Source organism: Thunnus thynnus, chromosome 16 (genome assembly GCF_963924715.1).
Source record: "Thunnus thynnus chromosome 16, fThuThy2.1, whole genome shotgun sequence".
NCBI lineage: Eukaryota > Metazoa > Chordata > Actinopteri > Scombriformes > Scombridae > Thunnus > Thunnus thynnus.
In genome coordinates, this window is record NC_089532.1 from 26,730,920 (window position 1) to 26,745,638 (window position 14,719).

General features: G+C 41.2%; 1 long non-coding RNA gene and 21 other non-coding genes across 22 annotated transcripts in view; all 22 read left to right on the top strand.

Moving 5' to 3' along the window:
* The window catches only part of LOC137199870 (uncharacterized), a 72,934-nt gene that overhangs the window by 5,399 nt on the left and 52,816 nt on the right, over positions 1 to 14,719 (top strand). The gene's annotated exons all lie outside the window — the stretch shown is intronic.
* On the top strand, positions 86 to 226 carry LOC137200542 (U4 spliceosomal RNA). The gene has a single exon (XR_010932009.1). It is a non-coding gene; the product is annotated as a U4 spliceosomal RNA (small nuclear RNA).
* On the top strand, positions 798 to 938 carry LOC137200544 (U4 spliceosomal RNA). Its single transcript, XR_010932011.1, has one exon. It is a non-coding gene; the product is annotated as a U4 spliceosomal RNA (small nuclear RNA).
* On the top strand, positions 1,510 to 1,650 carry LOC137200605 (U4 spliceosomal RNA). The gene has a single exon (XR_010932066.1). It is a non-coding gene; the product is annotated as a U4 spliceosomal RNA (small nuclear RNA).
* LOC137200558 (U4 spliceosomal RNA) lies at positions 2,222 to 2,362 on the top strand. The gene has a single exon (XR_010932023.1). It is a non-coding gene; the product is annotated as a U4 spliceosomal RNA (small nuclear RNA).
* Positions 2,934 to 3,074, top strand: LOC137200577 (U4 spliceosomal RNA). Its single transcript, XR_010932040.1, has one exon. It is a non-coding gene; the product is annotated as a U4 spliceosomal RNA (small nuclear RNA).
* Positions 3,645 to 3,785, top strand: LOC137200606 (U4 spliceosomal RNA). The gene has a single exon (XR_010932067.1). It is a non-coding gene; the product is annotated as a U4 spliceosomal RNA (small nuclear RNA).
* On the top strand, positions 4,357 to 4,497 carry LOC137200548 (U4 spliceosomal RNA). Its single transcript, XR_010932015.1, has one exon. It is a non-coding gene; the product is annotated as a U4 spliceosomal RNA (small nuclear RNA).
* Positions 5,069 to 5,209, top strand: LOC137200607 (U4 spliceosomal RNA). The gene has a single exon (XR_010932068.1). It is a non-coding gene; the product is annotated as a U4 spliceosomal RNA (small nuclear RNA).
* Positions 5,781 to 5,921, top strand: LOC137200608 (U4 spliceosomal RNA). The gene has a single exon (XR_010932069.1). It is a non-coding gene; the product is annotated as a U4 spliceosomal RNA (small nuclear RNA).
* LOC137200578 (U4 spliceosomal RNA) lies at positions 6,493 to 6,633 on the top strand. Its single transcript, XR_010932041.1, has one exon. It is a non-coding gene; the product is annotated as a U4 spliceosomal RNA (small nuclear RNA).
* Positions 7,205 to 7,345, top strand: LOC137200609 (U4 spliceosomal RNA). Its single transcript, XR_010932070.1, has one exon. It is a non-coding gene; the product is annotated as a U4 spliceosomal RNA (small nuclear RNA).
* Positions 7,916 to 8,056, top strand: LOC137200611 (U4 spliceosomal RNA). Its single transcript, XR_010932072.1, has one exon. It is a non-coding gene; the product is annotated as a U4 spliceosomal RNA (small nuclear RNA).
* On the top strand, positions 8,627 to 8,767 carry LOC137200612 (U4 spliceosomal RNA). The gene has a single exon (XR_010932073.1). It is a non-coding gene; the product is annotated as a U4 spliceosomal RNA (small nuclear RNA).
* On the top strand, positions 9,339 to 9,479 carry LOC137200552 (U4 spliceosomal RNA). The gene has a single exon (XR_010932019.1). It is a non-coding gene; the product is annotated as a U4 spliceosomal RNA (small nuclear RNA).
* On the top strand, positions 10,051 to 10,191 carry LOC137200613 (U4 spliceosomal RNA). Its single transcript, XR_010932074.1, has one exon. It is a non-coding gene; the product is annotated as a U4 spliceosomal RNA (small nuclear RNA).
* LOC137200553 (U4 spliceosomal RNA) lies at positions 10,768 to 10,908 on the top strand. Its single transcript, XR_010932020.1, has one exon. It is a non-coding gene; the product is annotated as a U4 spliceosomal RNA (small nuclear RNA).
* On the top strand, positions 11,480 to 11,620 carry LOC137200614 (U4 spliceosomal RNA). The gene has a single exon (XR_010932075.1). It is a non-coding gene; the product is annotated as a U4 spliceosomal RNA (small nuclear RNA).
* Positions 12,192 to 12,332, top strand: LOC137200615 (U4 spliceosomal RNA). Its single transcript, XR_010932076.1, has one exon. It is a non-coding gene; the product is annotated as a U4 spliceosomal RNA (small nuclear RNA).
* Positions 12,904 to 13,044, top strand: LOC137200491 (U4 spliceosomal RNA). The gene has a single exon (XR_010931962.1). It is a non-coding gene; the product is annotated as a U4 spliceosomal RNA (small nuclear RNA).
* LOC137200579 (U4 spliceosomal RNA) lies at positions 13,616 to 13,756 on the top strand. Its single transcript, XR_010932042.1, has one exon. It is a non-coding gene; the product is annotated as a U4 spliceosomal RNA (small nuclear RNA).
* Positions 14,327 to 14,467, top strand: LOC137200492 (U4 spliceosomal RNA). The gene has a single exon (XR_010931963.1). It is a non-coding gene; the product is annotated as a U4 spliceosomal RNA (small nuclear RNA).

A 14,719-nucleotide genomic window follows, 5' to 3' on the forward strand; every position in this document is an offset into this window, starting at 1 on the left:
GTACATCCGGTAAGGTTTGAGAATTGCACCACGAGCGTTGTGAGCGTTGGAGCAGGTCCACTTTTAAGTCATAGGTGTTATGGATATCCTTTCGCAGAGGCAATTTCATAGTCTATGAAGTTCTACTGAGACGTGATTATTGCTGGTTGAAAACTTAACCCAATACCCTGCCTGGATGACTTGAAATATAGTCAGCTGTGGCAATTTTTGTTAGTCTCTAAGGAGACTTTTAATTTCTGTGAATGTTAACGTTTCCCTGAGTCTGTTAGCAGTACTTGTTTTCTCTGCCATGAATACATTTAGTTTTTTTTCTGATCTTTTTGAACTGGTTTTCTCCAATGAACCAAACTTTCAATCTCTCGGAATCCTGGTTTAAAGAAACCCAGCCGTGCTAATCCTGGGTAGGCCTATCTAATTTCAAAACGAGAACCGTAGGACTCGTAAATGTATCTGTAGTTTGTGAGTGAAAATCCTTTGCGAATCAGGGAAATAACGATATTTGTGACCTGCAAACGGCTCCCTTTGAAACTGGCCCCTGCTTTAATAGAACCCGAACGTGGAAATTATGGGTATGTGGTCTGAAAAAGTAGGTTGTCCTACATTTGTGAAATTTCTCTGTGCGACCGGGATCATAAGGTTATGGAAAAGGCGGAGTTTGTAATCAACAAGCCAATCACGTGCAACATGAACATGTCATCGATCTGACAGTACTGTACATCCGGTAAGGTTTGAGAATTGCACCACGAGCGTTGTGAGCGTTGGAGCAGGTCCACTTTTAAGTCATAGGTGTTATGGATATCCTTTCGCAGAGGCAATTTCATAGTCTATGAAGTTCTACTGAGACGTGTTTATTGCTGGTTGAAAACTTAACCCAATACCCCGCCTGGATGACTTGAAATATAGTCAGCTGTGGCAATTTTTGTTAGTCTCTAAGGAGACTTTTAATTTCTGTGAATGTTAACGTTTCCCTGAGTCTGTTAGTAGTACTTGTTTTCTCTGCCATGAATACATTTAGTTTTTTTTCAGATCTTTTTAAACTGGTTTTCTCCAATGAACCAAACTTTCAATCTCTCGGAATCCTGGTTTAAAGAAACCCAGCCGTGCTAATCCTGGGTAGGCCTATCTAATTTCAAAACGAGAACCGTAGGACTCGTAAATGTATCTGTAGTTTGTGAGTGAAAATCCTTTGCGAATCAGGGAAATAACGACATTTGTGACCTGCAAACGGCTCTCTTTGAAACTGGCCCCTGCTTTAATAGAACCCGAACGTGGAAATTATGGGTATGTGGTCTGAAAAAGTAGGTTGTCCTACGTTTGTGAAATTTCTCTGTGCGACCGGGATCATAAGGTTATGGAAAAGGCGGAGTTTGTAATCAACAAGCCAATCACGTGCAACATGAACATGTCATCGATCTGACAGTACTGTACATCCGGTAAGGTTTGAGAATTGCACCACGAGCGTTGTGAGCGTTGGAGCAGGTCCACTTTTAAGTCATAGGTGTTATGGATATCCTTTCGCAGAGGCAATTTCATAGTCTATGAAGTTCTACTGAGACGTGATTATTGCTGGTTGAAAACTTAACCCAATACCCCGCCTGGATGACTTGAAATATAGTCAGCTGTGGCAATTTTTGTTAGTCTCTAAGGAGACTTTTAATTTCTGTGAATGTTAACGTTTCCCTGAGTCTGTTAGTAGTACTTGTTTTCTCTGCCATGAATACATTTAGTTTTTTTTCTGATCTTTTTGAACTGGTTTTCTCCAATGAAGCAAACTTTCAATCTCTCGGAATCCTGGTTTAAAGAAACCCAGCCGTGCTAATCCTGGGTAGGCCTATCTAATTTCAAAACGAGAACCGTAGGACTCGTAAATGTATCTGTAGTTTGTGAGTGAAAATCCTTTGCGAATCAGGGAAATAACGACATTTGTGACCTGCAAACGGCTCTCTTTGAAACTGGCCCCTGCTTTAATAGAACCCGAACGTGGAAATTATGGGTATTTGGTCTGAAAAAGTAGGTTGTCCTACGTTTGTGAAATTTCTCTGTGCGACCGGGATCATAAGGTTATGGAAAAGGCGGAGTTTGTAATCAACAAGCCAATCACGTGCAACATGAACATGTCATCGATCTGCCAGTACTGTACATCCGGTAAGGTTTGAGAATTGCACCACGAGCGTTGTGAGCGTTGGAGCAGGTCCACTTTTAAGTCATAGGTGTTATGGATATCCTTTCGCAGAGGCAATTTCATAGTGTATGAAGTTCTACTGAGACGTGATTATTGCTGGTTGAAAACTTAACCCAATACCCCGCCTGGATGACTTGAAATATAGTCAGCTGTGGCAATTTTTGTTAGTCTCTAAGGAGACTTTTAATTTCTGTGAATGTTAACGTTTCCCTGAGTCTGTTAGCAGTACTTGTTTTCTCTGCCATGAATACATTTAGTTTTTTTTCTGATCTTTTTGAACTGGTTTTCTCCAATGAACCAAACTTTCAATCTCTCGGAATCCTGGTTTAAAGAAACCCAGCCGTGCTAATCCTGGGTAGGCCTATCTAATTTCAAAACGAGAACCGTAGGACTCGTAAATGTATCTGTAGTTTGTGAGTGAAAATCCTTTGCGAATCAGGGAAATAACGACATTTGTGACCTGCAAACGGCTCTCTTTGAAACTGGCCCCTGCTTTAATAGAACCCGAACGTGGAAATTATGGGTATGTGGTCTGAAAAAGTAGGTTGTCCTACGTTTGTGAAATTTCTCTGTGCGACCGGGATCATAAGGTTATGGAAAAGGCGGAGTTTGTAATCAACAAGCCAATCACGTGCAACATGAACATGTCATCGATTTGACAGTACTGTACATCCGGTAAGGTTTGAGAATTGCACCACGAGCGTTGTGAGCGTTGGAGCAGGTCCACTTTTAAGTCATAGGTGTTATGGATATCCTTGCGCAGAGGCAATTTCATAGTCTATGAAGTTCTACTGAGACGTGATTATTGCTGGTTGAAAACTTAACCCAATACCCCGCCTGGATGACTTGAAATATAGTCAGCTGTGGCAATTTTTGTTAGTCTCTAAGGAGACTTTAATTTCTGTGAATGTTAACGTTTCCCTGAGTCTGTTAGTAGTACTTGTTTTCTCTGCCATGAATACATTTAGTTTTTTTTCTGATCTTTTTGAACTGGTTTTCTCCAATGAACCAAACTTTCAATCTCTCGGAATCCTGGTTTAAAGAAACCCAGCCGTGCTAATCCTGGGTAGGCCTATCTAATTTCAAAACGAGAACCGTAGGACTTGTAAATGTATCTGTAGTTTGTGAGTGAAAATCCTTTGCGAATCAGGGAAATAACGATATTTGTGACCTGCAAACGGCTCCCTTTGAAACTGGCCCCTGCTTTAATAGAACCCGAACGTGGAAATTATGGGTATGTGGTCTGAAAAAGTAGGTTGTCCTACGTTTGTGAAATTTCTCTGTGCGACCGGGATCATAAGGTTATGGAAAAGGCGGAGTTTGTAATCAACAAGCCAATCACGTGCAACATGAACATGTCATCGATCTGACAGTACTGTACATCCGGTAAGGTTTGAGAATTGCACCACGAGCGTTGTGAGCGTTGGAGCAGGTCCACTTTTAAGTCATAGGTGTTATGGATATCCTTTCGCAGAGGCAATTTCATAGTCTATGAAGTTCTACTGAGACGTGATTATTGCTGGTTGAAAACTTAACCCAATACCCCGCCTGGATGACTTGAAATATAGTCAGCTGTGGCAATTTTTGTTAGTCTCTAAGGAGACTTTTAATTTCTGTGAATGTTAACGTTTCCCTGAGTCTGTTAGTAGTACTTGTTTTCTCTGCCATGAATACATTTAGTTTTTTTTCAGATCTTTTTAAACTGGTTTTCTCCAATGAACCAAACTTTCAATCTCTCGGAATCCTGGTTTAAAGAAACCCAGCCGTGTTAATCCTGGGTAGGCCTATCTAATTTCAAAACGAGAACCGTAGGACTCGTAAATGTATCTGTAGTTTGTGAGTGAAAATCCTTTGCGAATCAGGGAAATAACGACATTTGTGACCTGCAAACGGCTCTCTTTGAAACTGGCCCCTGCTTTAATAGAACCCGAACGTGGAAATTATGGGTATGTGGTCTGAAAAAGTAGGTTGTCCTACGTTTGTGAAATTTCTCTGTGCGACCGGGATCATAAGGTTATGGAAAAGGCGGAGTTTGTAATCAACAAGCCAATCACGTGCAACATGAACATGTCATCGATCTGCCAGTACTGTACATCCGGTAAGGTTTGAGAATTGCACCACGAGCGTTGTGAGCGTTGGAGCAGGTCCACTTTTAAGTCATAGGTGTTATGGATATCCTTTCGCAGAGGCAATTTCATAGTCTATGAAGTTCTACTGAGACGTGATTATTGTTGGTTGAAAACTTAACCCAATACCCCGCCTGGATGACTTGAAATATAGTCAGCTGTGGCAATTTTTGTTAGTCTCTAAGGAGACTTTTAATTTCTGTGAATGTTAACGTTTCCCTGAGTCTGTTAGCAGTACTTGTTTTCTCTGCCATGAATACATTTAGTTTTTTTTCTGATCTTTTTGAACTGGTTTTCTGCAATGAACCAAACTTTCAATCTCTCGGAATCCTGGTTTAAAGAAACCCAGCCGTGCTAATCCTGGGTAGGCCTATCTAATTTCAAAACGAGAACCGTAGGACTCGTAAATGTATCTGTAGTTTGTGAGTGAAAATCCTTTGCGAATCAGGGAAATAACGATATTTGTGACCTGCAAACGGCTCCCTTTGAAACTGGCCCCTGCTTTAATAGAACCCGAACGTGGAAATTATGGGTATGTGGTCTGAAAAAGTAGGTTGTCCTACATTTGTGAAATTTCTCTGTGCGACCGGGATCATAAGGTTATGGAAAAGGCGGAGTTTGTAATCAACAAGCCAATCACGTGCAACATGAACATGTCATCGATCTGACAGTACTGTACATCCGGTAAGGTTTGAGAATTGCACCACGAGCGTTGTGAGCGTTGGAGCAGGTCCACTTTTAAGTCATAGGTGTTATGGATATCCTTTCGCAGAGGCAATTTCATAGTCTATGAAGTTCTACTGAGACGTGATTATTGCTGGTTGAAAACTTAACCCAATACCCCGCCTGGATGACTTGAAATATAGTCAGCTGTGGCAATTTTTGTTAGTCTCTAAGGAGACTTTTAATTTCTGTGAATGTTAACGTTTCCCTGAGTCTGTTAGTAGTACTTGTTTTCTCTGCCATGAATACATTTAGTTTTTTTTCAGATCTTTTTAAACTGGTTTTCTCCAATGAACCAAACTTTCAATCTCTCGGAATCCTGGTTTAAAGAAACCCAGCCGTGCTAATCCTGGGTAGGCCTATCTAATTTCAAAACGAGAACCGTAGGACTCGTAAATGTATCTGTAGTTTGTGAGTGAAAATCCTTTGCGAATCAGGGAAATAACGACATTTGTGACCTGCAAACGGCTCTCTTTGAAACTGGCCCCTGCTTTAATAGAACCCGAACGTGGAAATTATGGGTATGTGGTCTGAAAAAGTAGGTTGTCCTACGTTTGTGAAATTTCTCTGTGCGACCGGGATCATAAGGTTATGGAAAAGGCGGAGTTTGTAATCAACAAGCCAATCACGTGCAACATGAACATGTCATCGATCTGCCAGTACTGTACATCCGGTAAGGTTTGAGAATTGCACCACGAGCGTTGTGAGCGTTGGAGCAGGTCCACTTTTAAGTCATAGATGTTATGGATATCCTTTCGCAGAGGCAATTTCATAGTCTATGAAGTTCTACTGAGACGTGATTATTGCTGGTTGAAAACTTAACCCAATACCCCGCCTGGATGACTTGAAATATAGTCAGCTGTGGCAATTTTTGTTAGTCTCTAAGGAGACTTTTAATTTCTGTGAATGTTAACGTTTCCCTGAGTCTGTTAGTAGTACTTGTTTTCTCTGCCATGAATACATTTAGTTTTTTTTCTGATCTTTTTGGACTGGTTTTCTCCAATGAACCAAACTTTCAATCTCTCGGAATCCTGGTTTAAAGAAACCCAGCCGTGCTAATCCTGGGTAGGCCTATCTAATTTCAAAATGAGAACCGTAGGACTCGTAAATGTATCTGTAGTTTGTGAGTGAAAATCCTTTGCGAATCAGGGAAATAACGACATTTGTGACCTGCAAACGGCTCTCTTTGAAACTGGCCCCTGCTTTAATAGAACCCGAACGTGGAAATTATGGGTATGTGGTCTGAAAAAGTAGGTTGTCCTACGTTTGTGAAATTTCTCTGTGCGACCGGGATCATAAGGTTATGGAAAAGGCGGAGTTTGTAATCAACAAGCCAATCACGTGCAACATGAACATGTCATCGATCTGCCAGTACTGTACATCCGGTAAGGTTTGAGAATTGCACCACGAGCGTTGTGAGCGTTGGAGCAGGTCCACTTTTAAGTCATAGGTGTTGTGGATATCCTTGCGCAGAGGCAATTTCATAGTCTATGAAGTTCTACTGAGACGTGATTATTGCTGGTTGAAAACTTAACCCAATACCCCGCCTGGATGACTTGAAATATAGTCAGCTGTGGCAATTTTTGTTAGTCTCTAAGGAGACTTTTAATTTCTGTGAATGTTAACGTTTCCCTGAGTCTGTTAGCAGTACTTGTTTTCTCTGCCATGAATACATTTAGGTTTTTTTCAGATCTTTTTGAACTGGTTTTCTGCAATGAACCAAACTTTCAATCTCTCGGAATCCTGGTTTAAAGAAACCCAGCCGTGCTAATCCTGGGTAGGCCTATCTAATTTCAAAACGAGAACCGTAGGACTCGTAAATGTATCTGTAGTTTGTGAGTGAAAATCCTTTGCGAATCAGGGAAATAACGACATTTGTGACCTGCAAACGGCTCTCTTTGAAACTGGCCCCTGCTTTAATAGAACCCGAACGTGGAAATTATGGGTATGTGGTCTGAAAAAGTAGGTTGTCCTACGTTTGTGAAATTTCTCTGTGCGACCGGGATCATAAGGTTATGGAAAAGGCGGAGTTTGTAATCAACAAGCCAATCACGTGCAACATGAACATGTCATCGATCTGACAGTACTGTACATCCGGTAAGGTTTGAGAATTGCACCACGAGCGTTGTGAGCGTTGGAGCAGGTCCACTTTTAAGTCATAGGTGTTATGGATATCCTTTCGCAGAGGCAATTTCATAGTCTATGAAGTTCTACTGAGACGTGATTATTGCTGGTTGAAAACTTAACCCAATACCCCGCCTGGATGACTTGAAATATAGTCAGCTGTGGCAATTTTTGTTAGTCTCTAAGGAGACTTTAATTTCTGTGAATGTTAAAGTTTCCCTGAGTCTGTTAGTAGTACTTGTTTTCTCTGCCATGAATACATTTAGTTTTTTTTCTGATCTTTTTGAACTGGTTTTCTCCAATGAACCAAACTTTCAATCTCTCGGAATCCTGGTTTAAAGAAACCCAGCCGTGCTAATCCTGGGTAGGCCTATCTAATTTCAAAACGAGAACCGTAGGACTCGTAAATGTATCTGTAGTTTGTGAGTGAAAATCCTTTGCGAATCAGGGAAATAACGACATTTGTGACCTGCAAACGGCTCTCTTTGAAACTGGCCCCTGCTTTAATAGAACCCGAACGTGGAAATTATGGGTATGTGGTCTGAAAAAGTAGGTTGTCCTACGTTTGTGAAATTTCTCTGTGCGACCGGGATCATAAGGTTATGGAAAAGGCGGAGTTTGTAATCAACAAGCCAATCACGTGCAACATGATCATGTCATCGATCTGCCAGTACTGTACATCCGGTAAGGTTTGAGAATTGCACCACGAGCGTTGTGAGCGTTGGAGCAGGTCCACTTTTAAGTCATAGGTGTTATGGATATCCTTTCGCAGAGGCAATTTCATAGTCTATGAAGTTCTACTGAGACGTGATTATTGCTGGTTGAAAACTTAACCCAATACCCCGCCTGGATGACTTGAAATATAGTCAGCTGTGGCAATTTTTGTTAGTCTCTAAGGAGACTTTTAATTTCTGTGAATGTTAACGTTTCCCTGAGTCTGTTAGCAGTACTTGTTTTCTCTGCCATGAATACATTTAGTTTTTTTTCTGATCTTTTTGAACTGGTTTTCTCCAATGAACCAAACTTTCAATCTCTCGGAATCCTGGTTTAAAGAAACCCAGCCGTGCTAATCCTGGGTAGGCCTATCTAATTTCAAAACGAGAACCGTAGGACTCGTAAATGTATCTGTAGTTTGTGAGTGAAAATCCTTTGCGAATCAGGGAAATAACGATATTTGTGACCTGCAAACGGCTCCCTTTGAAACTGGCCCCTGCTTTAATAGAACCCGAACGTGGAAATTATGGGTATGTGGTCTGAAAAAGTAGGTTGTCCTACGTTGTGAAATTTCTCTGTGCGACCGGGATCATAAGGTTATGGAAAAGGCGGAGTTTGTAATCAACAAGCCAATCACGTGCAACATGAACATGTCATCGATCTGACAGTACTGTACATCCGGTAAGGTTTGAGAATTGCACCACGAGCGTTGTGAGCGTTGGAGCAGGTCCACTTTTAAGTCATAGGTGTTATGGATATCCTTTCGCAGAGGCAATTTCATAGTCTATGAAGTTCTACTGAGACGTGATTATTGCTGGTTGAAAACTTAACCCAATACCCCGCCTGGATGACTTGAAATATAGTCAGCTGTGGCAATTTTTGTTAGTCTCTAAGGAGACTTTTAATTTCTGTGAATGTTAACGTTTCCCTGAGTCTATTAGTAGTACTTGTTTTCTCTGCCATGAATACATTTAGTTTTTTTTCAGATCTTTTTAAACTGGTTTTCTCCAATGAACCAAACTTTCAATCTCTCGGAATCCTGGTTTAAAGAAACCCAGCCGTGCTAATCCTGGGTAGGCCTATCTAATTTCAAAACGAGAACCGTAGGACTCGTAAATGTATCTGTAGTTTGTGAGTGAAAATCCTTTGCGAATCAGGGAAATAACGACATTTGTGACCTGCAAACGGCTCTCTTTGAAACTGGCCCCTGCTTTAATAGAACCCGAACGTGGAAATTATGGGTATGTGGTCTGAAAAAGTAGGTTGTCCTACGTTTGTGAAATTTCTCTGTGCGACCGGGATCATAAGGTTATGGAAAAGGCGGAGTTTGTAATCAACAAGCCAATCACGTGCAACATGAACATGTCATCGATCTGACAGTACTGTACATCCGGTAAGGTTTGAGAATTGCACCACGAGCGTTGTGAGCGTTGGAGCAGGTCCACTTTTAAGTCATAGGTGTTATGGATATCCTTGCCCAGAGGCAATTTCATAGTCTATGAAGTTCTATTGAGACGTGATTATTGCTGGTTGAAAACTTAACCCAATACCCCGCCTGGATGACTTGAAATATAGTCAGCTGTGGCAATTTTTGTTAGTCTCTAAGGAGACTTTTAATTTCTGTGAATGTTAACGTTTCCCTGAGTCTGTTAGTAGTGCTTGTTTTCTCTGCCATGAATACATTTAGGTTTTTTTCAGATCTTTTTGAACTGGTTTTCTCCAATGAAGCAAACTTTCAATCTCTCGGAATCCTGGTTTAAAGAAACCCAGCCGTGCTAATCCTGGGTAGGCCTATCTAATTTCAAAACGAGAACCGTAGGACTCGTAAATGTATCTGTAGTTTGTGAGTGAAAATCCTTTGCGAATCAGGGAAATAACGACATTTGTGACCTGCAAACGGCTCTCTTTGAAACTGGCCCCTGCTTTAATAGAACCCGAACGTGGAAATTATGGGTATGTGGTCTGAAAAAGTAGGTTGTCCTACGTTTGTGAAATTTCTCTGTGCGACCGGGATCATAAGGTTATGGAAAAGGCGGAGTTTGTAATCAACAAGCCAATCACGTGCAACATGAACATGTCATCGATCTGACAGTACTGTACATCCGGTAAGGTTTGAGAATTGCACCACGAGCGTTGTGAGCGTTGGAGCAGGTCCACTTTTAAGTCATAGGTGTTATGGATATCCTTTCGCAGAGGCAATTTCATAGTCTATGAAGTTCTACTGAGACGTGATTATTGCTGGTTGAAAACTTAACCCAATACCCCGCCTGGATGACTTGAAATATAGTCAGCTGTGGCAATTTTTGTTAGTCTCTAAGGAGACTTTAATTTCTGTGAATGTTAAAGTTTCCCTGAGTCTGTTAGTAGTACTTGTTTTCTCTGCCATGAATACATTTAGTTTTTTTTCTGATCTTTTTGAACTGGTTTTCTCCAATGAACCAAACTTTCAATCTCTCGGAATCCTGGTTTAAAGAAACCCAGCCGTGCTAATCCTGGGTAGGCCTATCTAATTTCAAAACGAGAACCGTAGGACTCGTAAATGTATCTGTAGTTTGTGAGTGAAAATCCTTTGCGAATCAGGGAAATAACGACATTTGTGACCTGCAAACGGCTCTCTTTGAAACTGGCCCCTGCTTTAATAGAACCCGAACGTGGAAATTATGGGTATGTGGTCTGAAAAAGTAGGTTGTCCTACGTTTGTGAAATTTCTCTGTGCGACCGGGATCATAAGGTTATGGAAAAGGCGGAGTTTGTAATCAACAAGCCAATCACGTGCAACATGAACATGTTGCACGTGATTGGCGTACTGTACTGTACATCCGGTAAGGTTTGAGAATTGCACCACGAGCGTTGTGAGCGTTGGAGCAGGTCCACTTTTAAGTCATAGGTGTTATGGATATCCTTGCCCAGAGGCAATTTCATAGTCTATGAAGTTCTATTGAGACGTGATTATTGCTGGTTGAAAACTTAACCCAATACCCCGCCTGGATGACTTGAAATATAGTCAGCTGTGGCAATTTTTGTTAGTCTCTAAGGAGACTTTTAATTTCTGTGAATGTTAACGTTTCCCTGAGTCTGTTAGTAGTGCTTGTTTTCTCTGCCATGAATACATTTAGGTTTTTTTCAGATCTTTTTGAACTGGTTTTCTCCAATGAAGCAAACTTTCAATCTCTCGGAATCCTGGTTTAAAGAAACCCAGCCGTGCTAATCCTGGGTAGGCCTATCTAATTTCAAAACGAGAACCGTAGGACTCGTAAATGTATCTGTAGTTTGTGAGTGAAAATCCTTTGCGAATCAGGGAAATAACGACATTTGTGACCTGCAAACGGCTCTCTTTGAAACTGGCCCCTGCTTTAATAGAACCCGAACGTGGAAATTATGGGTATGTGGTCTGAAAAAGTAGGTTGTCCTACGTTTGTGAAATTTCTCTGTGCGACCGGGATCATAAGGTTATGGAAAAGGCGGAGTTTGTAATCAACAAGCCAATCACGTGCAACATGAACATGTCATCGATCTGACAGTACTGTACATCCGGTAAGGTTTGAGAATTGCACCACGAGCGTTGTGAGCGTTGGAGCAGGTCCACTTTTAAGTCATAGGTGTTATGGATATCCTTTCGCAGAGGCAATTTCATAGTCTATGAAGTTCTACTGAGACGTGATTATTGCTGGTTGAAAACTTAACCCAATACCCCGCCTGGATGACTTGAAATATAGTCAGCTGTGGCAATTTTTGTTAGTCTCTAAGGAGACTTTTAATTTCTGTGAATGTTAACGTTTCCCTGAGTCTGTTAGTAGTACTTGTTTTCTCTGCCATGAATACATTTAGTTTTTTTTTCGATCTTTTTGAACTGGTTTTCTCCAATGAAGCAAACTTTCAATCTCTCGGAATCCTGGTTTAAAGAAACCCAGCCGTGCTAATCCTGGGTAGGCCTATCTAATTTCAAAACGAGAACCGTAGGACTCGTAAATGTATCTGTAGTTTGTGAGTGAAAATCCTTTGCGAATCAGGGAAATAACGACATTTGTGACCTGCAAACGGCTCTCTTTGAAACTGGCCCCTGCTTTAATAGAACCCGAACGTGGAAATTATGGGTATGTGGTCTGAAAAAGTAGGTTGTCCTACGTTTGTGAAATTTCTCTGTGCGACCGGGATCATAAGGTTATGGAAAAGGCGGAGTTTGTAATCAACAAGCCAATCACGTGCAACATGAACATGTCATCGATCTGCCAGTACTGTACATCCGGTAAGGTTTGAGAATTGCACCACGAGCGTTGTGAGCGTTGGAGCAGGTCCACTTTTAAGTCATAGGTGTTATGGATATCCTTTCGCAGAGGCAATTTCATAGTCTATGAAGTTCTACTGAGACGTGATTATTGCTGGTTGAAAACTTAACCCAATACCCCGCCTGGATGACTTGAAATATAGTCAGCTGTGGCAATTTTTGTTAGTCTCTAAGGAGACTTTTAATTTCTGTGAATGTTAACGTTTCCCTGAGTCTGTTAGCAGTACTTGTTTTCTCTGCCATGAATACATTTAGTTTTTTTTCTGATCTTTTTGAACTGGTTTTCTCCAATGAACCAAACTTTCAATCTCTCGGAATCCTGGTTTAAAGAAACCCAGCCGTGCTAATCCTGGGTAGGCCTATCTAATTTCAAAACGAGAACCGTAGGACTCGTAAATGTATCTGTAGTTTGTGAGTGAAAATCCTTTGCGAATCAGGGAAATAACGATATTTGTGACCTGCAAACGGCTCCCTTTGAAACTGGCCCCTGCTTTAATAGAACCCGAACGTGGAAATTATGGGTATGTGGTCTGAAAAAGTAGGTTGTCCTACGTTTGTGAAATTTCTCTGTGCGACCGGGATCATAAGGTTATGGAAAAGGCGGAGTTTGTAATCAACAAGCCAATCACGTGCAACATGAACATGTCATCGATCTGACAGTACTGTACATCCGGTAAGGTTTGAGAATTGCACCACGAGCGTTGTGAGCGTTGGAGCAGGTCCACTTTTAAGTCATAGGTGTTATGGATATCCTTTCGCAGAGGCAATTTCATAGTCTATGAAGTTCTACTGAGACGTGATTATTGCTGGTTGAAAACTTAACCCAATACCCCGCCTGGATGACTTGAAATATAGTCAGCTGTGGCAATTTTTGTTAGTCTCTAAGGAGACTTTTAATTTCTGTGAATGTTAACGTTTCCCTGAGTCTGTTAGTAGTACTTGTTTTCTCTGCCATGAATACATTTAGTTTTTTTTCAGATCTTTTTAAACTGGTTTTCTCCAATGAACCAAACTTTCAATCTCTCGGAATCCTGGTTTAAAGAAACCCAGCCGTGCTAATCCTGGGTAGGCCTATCTAATTTCAAAACGAGAACCGTAGGACTCGTAAATGTATCTGTAGTTTGTGAGTGAAAATCCTTTGCGAATCAGGGAAATAACGACATTTGTGACCTGCAAACGGCTCTCTTTGAAACTGGCCCCTGCTTTAATAGAACCCGAACGTGGAAATTATGGGTATGTGGTCTGAAAAAGTAGGTTGTCCTACGTTTGTGAAATTTCTCTGTGCGACCGGGATCATAAGGTTATGGAAAAGGCGGAGTTTGTAATCAACAAGCCAATCACGTGCAACATGAACATGTCATCGATCTGCCAGTACTGTACATCCGGTAAGGTTTGAGAATTGCACCACGAGCGTTGTGAGCGTTGGAGCAGGTCCACTTTTAAGTCATAGGTGTTATGGATATCCTTGCGCAGAGGCAATTTCATAGTCTATGAAGTTCTACTGAGACGTGATTATTGCTGGTTGAAAACTTAACCCAATACCCCGCCTGGATGACTTGAAATATAGTCAGCTGTGGCAATTTTTGTTAGTCTCTAAGGAGACTTTAATTTCTGTGAATGTTAACGTTTCCCTGAGTCTGTTAGTAGTACTTGTTTTCTCTGCCATGAATACATTTAGTTTTTTATCTGATCTTTTTGAACTGGTTTTCTCCAATGAACCAAACTTTCAATCTCTCGGAATCCTGGTTTAAAGAAACCCAGCCGTGCTAATCCTGGGTAGGCCTATCTAATTTGAAAACGAGAACCGTAGGACTCGTAAATGTATCTGTAGTTTGTGAGTGAAAATCCTTTGCGAATCAGGGAAATAACGACATTTGTGACCTGCAAACGGCTCTCTTTGAAACTGGCCCCTGCTTTAATAGAACCCGAACGTGGAAATTATGGGTATGTGGTCTGAAAAAGTAGGTTGTCCTACGTTTGTGAAATTTCTCTGTGCGACCGGGATCATAAGGTTATGGAAAAGGCGGAGTTTGTAATCAACAAGCCAATCACGTGCAACATGAACATGTCATCGATCTGACAGTACTGTACATCCGGTAAGGTTTGAGAATTGCACCACGAGCGTTGTGAGCGTTGGAGCAGGTCCACTTTTAAGTCATAGGTGTTATGGATATCCTTTCGCAGAGGCAATTTCATAGTCTATGAAGTTCTACTGAGACGTGATTATTGCTGGTTGAAAACTTAACCCAATACCCCGCCTGGATGACTTGAAATATAGTCAGCTGTGGCAATTTTTGTTAGTCTCTAAGGAGACTTTTAATTTCTGTGAATGTTAACGTTTCCCTGAGTCTGTTAGTAGTACTTGTTTTCTCTGCCATGAATACATTTAGTTTTTTTTCTGATCTTTTTGAACTGGTTTTCTCCAATGAACCAAACTTTCAATCTCTCGGAATCCTGGTTTAAAGAAACCCAGCCGTGCTAATCCTGGGTAGGCCTATCTAATTTCAAAACGAGAACCGTAGGACTCGTAAATGTATCTGTAGTTTGTGAGTGAAAATCCTTTGC